The sequence below is a fragment of the Fukomys damarensis genome, unplaced genomic scaffold (assembly GCF_012274545.1).
Source record: "Fukomys damarensis isolate Sample0158 unplaced genomic scaffold, DMR_v1.0_HiC HiC_scaffold_33, whole genome shotgun sequence".
NCBI classification, from domain to species: Eukaryota; Metazoa; Chordata; class Mammalia; order Rodentia; family Bathyergidae; genus Fukomys; species Fukomys damarensis.
In genome coordinates, this window is record NW_022900945.1 from 54,788,842 (window position 1) to 54,798,240 (window position 9,399).

Genomic DNA, 9,399 nt, shown 5'->3' on the forward strand with positions numbered 1-9,399 from the left:
TTTTTTTTTTTGAGACAAGACGCCCCTATGTAGTTCAGGCTGGCCTTGAACTTGCAGAGATCTTCCTGCCTCAGCCTCCTGAGTAGCTGGGATTATGGGTGTGCACCACTGCAAAGGCTATCTCCACCTTAAAAGTACCTTTGGCTCACCCGGGACTCTCGTTAGAGCGAGCGCAAACCAGGAGGTCAGGAGCTGAGTGCGGTAGTGATTTTCTGCAATTCTGACCACCTTCCCAGCTCAGCAGACCTCAGCTTCTTCCTGATACCCACCCCTTTAATTTCCAGCCTTCCAAGTGACTGTGGGAATTAGAGCTCCATCCTGAAGATCGGAACGTCTTCTTTCCACCTCCAGCATCGGGGCTCCGGTTCTACTGCCGAAACCCCTCGCTCTGGGACAAAGCCGCCAGGCAGCCTGTGCAAGCTTCCTGTGCCTGTGGGAGCCTGACAGGGAGGGGACCGGAAGTCAGCGAACACATGGGCTGAAGACTCGGGTCAGCTTCCCCGCCTGGTGGTCTCGCTGCACGTGTCACGAGAGAGAAGTGGGAAGAAAACAGCAGGGAGGTCGGTTTTTGGTGATCGTCAGATCCCTGCCAGGCTTCGGGCTTCCTGAACTACACCGGCAGCTTTGCGCCCCTACAGTACTAAGAGTGAACCCAGGAATGCTCTCCCACCGAGCTGGGGTCCAGCCCTTTGTTTCATTGTGAGGGGCTTTCACTTTGTCCAGGTGGGACTCGAACTTTCAGTCTGCCTGCCTCAGACTCCTTCAGGGCTGGAATTACCAGCCTGGCTCCCGTGCCGACTTCGCACCCCTCCTGAACCCGCTGCCTTGGTTACACTTTTTCTCCCACGGAGACGGAAGGAGAGGGTGCATCCACTGTTGCATGGCAACCAGGTCTAAAGTACACCGTTCACACTCTGCAGCAGCGCTGTGTGAGTCGCTGTCACACCTGGCACTGAGGAAACTGAGGCTCCAGAAGGCCGTGGCTCCCTCAGGGTCACACAGCTGGAAATGACCGCTCTGTCCGTCCGCCAAGCCTCCTGGGGATCCGAGCCCTCTTCCTCCACAGCAGCGCCTCCGACCTGGGACTCCTCCGGAGGACGCGGTCCTGACAGGAGGGCCTCTGAACAGCCACGCTGGGGTCTCCTCTCCACATTGGCCACACTGTTTGCTGCCGGACCTGTGGTCACAGCCAGCTGGAAAGGGCCGCAGAGTGGCTCAGAGGGCAAAGCAAGCCTGCACCTTTTCCTCCCCAACTTTACCATCCCTGGGGGGCAAGAATGAGGCCTCTCCTAGCCAGGCGTGGTGCACCCCTGTAATCCCAGAAGGCTGAGGCAGGAGGATCACCAAGAGTTCCAGTCCAGCCTAAACTACATAGTGAGTGCAAGAGCTACAATGGGAAACCCTATCTCAGGACCCCTCCCAAGAAAGGAGCTCTCCTGGCTCCTTACTTCCTCAGCAACACACTCGGGGCCAGGACCAGAGTGAGGGATAGAAGAGTACTCCACTTCTGAACCTGTGCCCTGCAGAATTTGGGGCCTGTGCCAGGCTGGCAGCAAGATACTATTTTTGTTTCTTTTGTTGTGGTCCTGGGGACTGAACCTAAGGCCTTCACGAAGAGCTACGTCCCCAGCCCTTATTTATTTATTTATTATTTATTTTTGAGACTGAGCCTCACAAAGTAGCTATAACTGCCCAGGCTGGGCTTGAGCTTGTGATCCTCCTGCCTCAGCCTCCCAGAGTGCTGGGATCAGAGGCCTGCGACACTGCATCCGGCCCAGCGGGATGCTGTGACAGAGCCCGTGGGGTGCAGTGCGATGGAGGGACAGGGAGGGCCCGTGCGGAGGTGGCGCTGAGTTGCACCACGGCAATCCGGCCTCCGGGTGCTGAGCAGACGGCTTGGGTAGGGCTGCGCCATGCGAGGCCCTGTGGAGCGCCCCTCACACTCAGGCCCAGAATGCCAGGTGGGTGAGGGGCCCCGAGAGGAACAAGTCCTTCTCTGTGACCCCTCCGTCCCTTCTGGTCTCCTGCTGTGGACCTCCGTCCAGCCCAGTCACTCTAACGTGAAAGACAAGAAGAAACGCCGTGAAGGGTGGTGAAGTCGCCAGCCCAGGGCCGGCAGGTGGGGTCTCCCCGCCCCGTGACCCCTCTGGACTCCAGCAGCTTGGGTCCCGCTGTCCTTTCCCGGATTCAGCCCTGGCCCCGGCCCTTCCCTCCTGGCGCCTCCCCCTCCTAGCGGGTGTCAGGGTCGGAGGGACGCTCAGCCCTCCTGGGCTCGGCACACACACACACACACACACACACACACACACACACGCCCCGCCCTGGGACCCCAAGCCGCACCCCTCCCCTCACCCGGTGGGCACAGGGCCTCTCCCAGGCTGTGGCTGTGCCCACCCCGCTCCTCGTCCTCTCCCTGTTTCTGTCGCCCAGTACCAGCGGGCCGGGCCCACTCCTGTGCCCTCCAGGTGTGCTGCCTGTGTTGCTTAGCAACAGCGGCCTCTTCCCCAGCTCTGCAGCCTCTTGGCCACTCCGGGGGCCACTCCGGGAGCGGCGCCAGCTGCAGGAGAGGTGGCGGACCTCACCGTCAGGGAGTGTGTGGGAACAGGCCCCAGAATAGCCTGGGTGTGAAACCCAAGGCTCTCTCCATACTCAGACTCCCTTCCAGTCTTCCTCCCCCCGCGGCGTCCCCTCAGAGAGGCTGTCACCTCCCCTCCTGCTCCCATGGGTTTGCCTCTCTCCCGGGGTCCTCAGGCTGCTCCTGGTCTCTTTCTCATTTGGATGTCACTTTCGATGCCCCTGTCCCTTTGTCCATCCTGTAAGTTTATCCCACAAGTGTGGCTCCCAGGCCTCTAAGGCTGCCACAATCGGCCTCTTTTGTGGTACTGGGGATTGAACCCAGAGCTTTCATGCTGAGCCATATTCCAGTCCTTTTTCATTTTTAAATTTTTTAAATTTATTTTTTGAGGGTCTCCCTTTGCAGTTCACGCAGGCCCTAAACTCATTATGTAGTCCAGGCTGGCCTCGAACTCCTGGAGATCTTCCTGCCTCAGCCTCCTAAGTGCTGAGATTATAGGTATTTTTAAATTTTTGAGGCAGGGTCTCATTAAGTCACAAAGTTGCTCAGGCTGGCCTGGAACTTACAGTTCTCCTGCCTCAGCCTCTCACAGTGCCATATAGGCTTGCACCACCACACCCAGCTCCCCAGTCTCTCTTGTACCTCCTCCTGTCAGACTACATAGCTTCCAGTCTCCCCATCGTGAGGGAGTCCCCCCCACTGCCCCCCTCCCAGGGCCCATGTTGCCAGTACAACCCCTGACTGGCTGTGCCAGGCTTCTAGGGAAAGGTCTGGGGTGGGAGGGGTCATAGAAGCAGCCCCAGGGAGCTCTGCTTTTCCCATTTGGCCTCCAGTGCAAACTGACACAGGAGTTGGGGACATGAGATGAAGATAAAACCTGGAAAAGAAGGTGAAGCCCATCTGCAGCCTCTCCTCCACCCCTTCGGCCACAGGGGCAGAGCTCCCGAGAGCTCCGGGGTGGCAGTGGCAACAGCAGGGACTCTCCTACCGCCTTAGTCTCCCTGTCTCGGCGTCCACTTGCCTCTCCCTGCCACCCGCCTCCTCAGTCACTGACAGTGTGATCTGTGGGAGAAGAGGGCAGGATGCGGGAGCGGGGAAGAAAGGGACGGCTAAGAGTAGAGGAGGGTGCGGGAGCCAGCTCCCAGGCCAGACGTGGCTCTGCTCCGTGCCTCTGTGATCAGTGGCCTGGAACTGCCTCCAGCTGAGGAAGCAGCGGGCCAGTGTCCGGCCCGAGGCCGCTCGAGTGACCTCACCCAAACCCTGTGGTCCGCTGTGGTTGCAACCTGGCGAGTCTCCCAGCTCTCCTGGATCCCGGAGTAGGAGAGCTTTTTATAGTTCACGCCCCAACCTGGGTTTGAATAATTAAGATGGACGGAAATAGCAGCTGGACAGTGAAGGCAGGTTATTTTGGGGTTTTCTGGAACAAGTGGTCCTGGTGTCACCGCATCCCAGCAGAGGGTGGAGCCGGCTGCCTGCCGGGAGACTCCTGTGGGGGAACCTGCAGAGCCCCCAGGACTAAGCCACAGCAGGGTCCCTCCACTTCTTGGCCTCTCCTTGGCCCCTTCTGATCCCAGCTACTCCCTGGCAGAAAGAGCCCTCTGCTGTCTGTCAGGCTCCCACCTCACAGGTGGTGACAGATAGTGAGAGCCAGATCCATAAGCAGCTGAAGCTGGAGGAGCTGGAATCAGGCGGCAGGAGGTCACTGGGCAGCTGTGGTGGGAACGGAGGTGGGAGAGGTGGTGGCACGCAGAGCTGGGGGGAGAAGAGGGGACTCTGAGGGAAGAGGGGCCAGTGGAGAAAGCACCTAAGGAGCGTGAATGTCTCTATCTGGGCAAGATCTTACCCTCCGGCTCCCTCTCAGTGGCCCCTGCCTTGCATTTCCGGGGACTTGGGGAGGTGTCCCCCCAGACCCATCACCTTAGTACCTCTGGTTCCCGTGCAGAGGTGAACCTCAAGGGTCTGCTGCAGAATTTTAAAACCTGGAGTGCAGAGGGGGGCACGGAGTTTGTGACGCTTCCTCCCTTCGGGGAACAGCCTCCAGGTGGGTTTGGATGTCAGATTTTGGAAAATACTGAAACTATTCACTCGGGCATCTTTATTCATTCAGTAAACCAGATAGGAGCCTCCTGCTGGGCTTGATGCGGAGAATGAATCAGTATAGGGCAGGGGCCTCATTCTCTAGTGGGGAGATGGTGTCTCCACTCCTCGCCGGGGCCAAGTGTTTGCTGGGCCACACAAGGGCCTCCCAAAGTAACACGGGTCGTTAGAGTGATCGGGCACAGAGCCGTGTCCGAGGTCACTCCACAGTCACGGTATAGAGTTGGAACCCTGGTGTGTGGGTCCCCAGAGGTACGGTCAGCCCCTGCCCAGAAGGCCTTTCCACTCGGTTCGAAGTGAGACTGCTTTTAGCCGAGTGTGTCTGCTGCACACGCGGGGTGGGGCAATCAGAGGAAGCCTCCTAAAGAAGGTGGCTAAATATCCTCATTCTGCCAAGAAATGAGTACCTACCACGTGCTCTGTCCCACGTGCCAGGGGCAGAACTGAACGAAGTCCTCACACTGGTAGACATGGGTGGCAGGGGTAATGCCAGGCCTCCTGTTCCTTCAGCGTTGTTCTGCTCTTCCTGCTCCCGGGTTTCTCTCCTCGGTGCAAACACCTAAAGTTCCAGGGACAGGAAAGGACAGCCCTGGCTCACAACATACCCTGTAGGGGCCGAGGATGCAGTTTAATGGTGTAGTGTGTGTTAGCAATCGCAAGACGCGCGCGCGCGCGCGCGCGCGCGCACACACACACACACACACACACACACGCGCACACTGCACCCTCCTGCTCTGGAAGTCCCTCCTGAGGTCTGCCCAGCATCTCCTCCTGCTTCAGCAGATTTCCCTCCACCCCGTTTCATTACTCCTCCCCGCACCACCCGGCCGCGCTGGCCCTTTAAGGCGGCCTTCTTCCCCCCACGTGCCGTTCGGTTGGGCTGGCGACGCTGACGCACGCGTGACGTCAATGGCAGCTGGCGGAGTCTGGGCACCGGGACGAAGTTGGAATGGGGGTGGGGGACCCGGGAAAGAAGGCGGCATTTGCATTTAAAGGGGCCACTCCGAGTTAGCGATCTGCGTTTTAAAGAAATGTGTGTTAGCAAACTTTCTGTCCTGGGCTGCCGGGCAAGACACAGGCGTGCTGCAGTTCAATCGGTGGTGACTCGCGTTTGCGCTGTCATTTATGTCCTTCCGCGGAAAGGGGGAAATAGTCCGCTGGTGCCCAAGATGAGAGCACGTGACCGGGAGGGGGCGGAGGGCGGGCAAGAGAGAAGGAGGGAGGAGCTGTGGAGAAGCCTGTCAGGCTGCGTTTCAGCTGCCCCCACCCCCACATCCTGCCCACCCTACTGCAGCTGCCACCACATCCTGCTCAGCCTGGGGCAGAGAGCTCAAGTGGGGGATGCACTGACCGAGGACCTGGCTTTGGCACTCGCTCCCTGCCCTCTGAGCTCCGGGGTGGGGCCTCTGCCCTTTGCCCCAGGCCTGGCCCCAGGCACCCTGGCACCGAGTTGGGCCGGCTCTGCCAGTCCACCCTTGGATAGCGCTCTACCTGACTCTGCCCTCCCTCCCCCAACCCTGGCCTGAAGCGGAGCTTGTAAGGACCCCAGACCAGACCCCCATCCATGCCTGGGCTAGCACAGTTCTCCACGGACAAGCAGAAGTGTTCAATAAAGTTTTTATAATCTCAACGCAGATGCACAGCTGCACATGCGCACATGGGAGAGCGTGCACACATGGACACACACACACACACACGCGCGCACAGACTCAGGCAACACATTTGCCAAGCTCCTTCCGGGCTAGTCCTGAAGAACCTTGAAGACCAGAGGTTGAATTAGTTTGCTGCCCTCTAGGAGCTCAGACTCTGGCCAGGAAAAATGAACCGAAAACCACAAATGTCAGTGTACTGCGCTGTGAACTGAGAGGATCCAGAGTGGAGAGTGCTGGAGGAGTGGCGCAGGAGAACGTGTGCCCCGAACCTCCTTCACCGCCCTTGGTCCTTCCCTTCACGGGCCAAGGAGTCGATGTGGGAGAGACTACAGCCTTTGCTGGGATCACTCAAAAGCACAAGGGGGACAGAGGGGTGAGGGGACGGCGACAGGGGGTTGAAGATTGTGCAGGTGGAGGTGGGGCCAGTGAGAGGTGGCCGTTCAGCGGGCAGACAGAGGCTGGACCAGGAATGAAGGATCCCTGGATTATGAAACAGGCAGGTAGAGAAACAGGGCGGGAGCAGATCTGGAAGAGGAGGAACCTTCCTAATGAAGTTGGATTAGGGAGCTTTAAGGGGCAGAAAAAGAGCATAGATTGCCCTCAGCCATATAAACTTAAAGGTGTACACAACATACTCTCTTTAGGACTTCAGTGGGCACCAAAGTGTCCTGCTTCTAGGGGATTTTTACAGCAGTTTTGGGCTTCTAGGTGGCTTTTTTCTGGATGGACAGGCAGCCAAAAGTAGGGGAGGAAAATGAAAATGAGACCCAGGCATCTGAGCCTGCTCAATCCTTTTAATCCCAGAGGACTCTGGGATGTGAAATCTAAGGGCCAGGAGAAAAAAGATGTAGTGAGTCACTTTCAGGAACTCCTCATTTCCATGTAACTTCCAGCAACACTACTCCCTAGACCCCTTTAGTCCTCCCTGAAATCAAGATTTCACGATGTCTGCTACTGCTCTCCATGAAGCTTTCTCTATATCCCAAATTCTGTGCCACTTTTTAGCATTCGCACCTCCTCTGTTCTCTAGTGAGTTACAACAGCATGTCACCAGGACACTCCAACTCACCCTGAGCTTTTCCCTCCACTCCCTCTTCCCTCAAATTTGGGCCCTTTAATACCCTCCCCAGGTGACTCACCTTCCTTCCTCATTCCTGTGTGCAGGACCCAACCTTCCTTGGCTGGAAGGACCAGCCAGCCAATCAGAGCCCGGGAAGACCTGCCTCAAGCTGGAGATTGGCTGGAACTGTGGTTGGCGGGAGGCTCACCATGGACCTACTGGAGGATGGGGAGGGGGTTTCTGGGAATCAACCCTGGGAAAGAATTTGTTCTGGGCTGCTGTGTTTTTGGAGAGAATCCTTCAAATAGAGCCAGGGCCATAGGGTCCTCTGGCTTGGAGAGACTCCCAACTGGAGGCAGGTTGAGAACTTAGCTCTCTTGGTCTCCAGGGGGCTTGGCTGCCCCTGCCCATACTGCCTCTCCCACCTCCCAGGATCTGGGACCCAAGGTCTGAAGGCTGCATTCCCAAGCCTGTTTCTAAGAAGTCTTTTCCAGCAGCCTTGGATGTCTCCAGTCTCAACATTCTGCTTTCCCGACGTCGGAAACAGCCAGAAAATAAACACCCTGATGACTAAACGGTTTCTCCAGCTAGAGCCTGGGGAAGCACTAAAAATAGAGGCCACAAGTGAGGGGAGGTTCCCCACTGGTGGGGGCACTTTCCCAACCTGCGTCTGCCACAACCTCAACCCCGGCACAGGCTCTGGTTTTCCAAGTCCTTGGATGGACTTCCACTGCCTACCTTGAAGTCTTTGGGGGCAAGCTAGCCCTGCCTGGCAGGGAGCCCCGACATCCTCAACTGTTGGCCCCACCTCCCATACCAACGGATGTGAGAAGCTGCATTTGGGCACAAAGTGGGACACTAAAAGTCAGGCTTCCTGAAAGAGGGGCCAGGTAGAAGTGGTGGAAACCGAGGCCAAGGAAATAGGAGCAAGCTGGCTTCCCGTCCAAAGAGATCCGAACAATCTGTGGAACTTGCCTCCCTTGGGTAGGGTTTAGGGGGTCTTTTCAGACTCCTTTGACCACTCAGTCTGGGTTCACATAACACAGCATAAACGCTTACAGGCAACGAATTAATCTTCACCCCACGTTTAGAAGTTAGGAACTATTATCACCATTCCCATTTTGCCCACGAGGGTCCCGAGGTAAAAGGAAAATTAAATAACACGCCGGTGTTCACAGCTTGTGTAGTGGTGGCGTGGGCACTAGAACCTAGACAGCCCGGCCGCCGTCAGGGTCCTAAGCATCTGCCACGCTCCTCTTCCTGCCTATGCTGGTCTCTTCAGCATTAACCCAGAATTGAGTCTTTGTCTGGAAAATCAGAGCTAGACGGATAGAAATCAGGGTGTGTGAAGAACTGAGCGCCCTTCTGTTCTTCAACATTGTTTAAGGTCTAAGGCAGATTCCAGCATTTCCTCAAGCGCCAGGTAAGAAGCAGCAGGACGCATAGGCAGCAGGGATGCTGGTCAGGATGCCCGATGGGCCAGTCGTCCGGGACCACGACACCCACACTCTTGTTGTCAGGCACTCAACATTCACCACACCCCGAGGCAACCAGGAATTTAAAAAAATATTATTTTAAAAGCGCGGCTACTGCTTCTTTAATGAGATGCTGCTGGGTGTTTCCTGTGAAGTGGTGGGGGGCCTAGGGTCCCGCCCCTTTAAATTGCCCCCTCCGCTTAAGTGCGCTGGGGCCCACAGCCCTGAAGATTAGGTCACCCGAGAGAGATGAGCTGTCGCTTTAAATTGCTGGGCGTCTGCCCAGCCGGGCCGGGAGGGAGGGGGCAGTCACTGCTGGAGACTGCGACCGCGCTCCCCAGGTAGCACCCCCGCCCCCAGAAAAAACGTGGTCTCTTAAGTGGAGCTTTGTCACCCGCCAAGTAGGGGAGACGCAGCCTGTTCGCCACTTACAGTCTCCCCACCCACCTACTTAGACCCCCACCTCCCAACTCTCCGGGGCCCCGGCGGGCGCCGCGCCAGGTCGCATGCGTGTCGCCGCCGCCTCCTCGGGAAGACCTC

The 9,399-nt window shown here is 57.5% G+C and overlaps 1 long non-coding RNA gene across 1 annotated transcript; it reads right to left on the minus strand.

The window, feature by feature from the left end:
• Positions 1-3,137: 3,137 nt before the first annotated feature.
• LOC104875993 lies at positions 3,138-7,870 on the minus strand. Its single transcript, XR_784220.2, has 3 exons — positions 7,464-7,870; positions 5,084-5,231; positions 3,138-4,554 (listed from the first exon to the last, which is right to left on the minus strand). It is a non-coding gene; the product is annotated as an uncharacterized LOC104875993 (long non-coding RNA).
• Between the last annotated feature and the right edge of the window lie 1,529 nt (positions 7,871-9,399).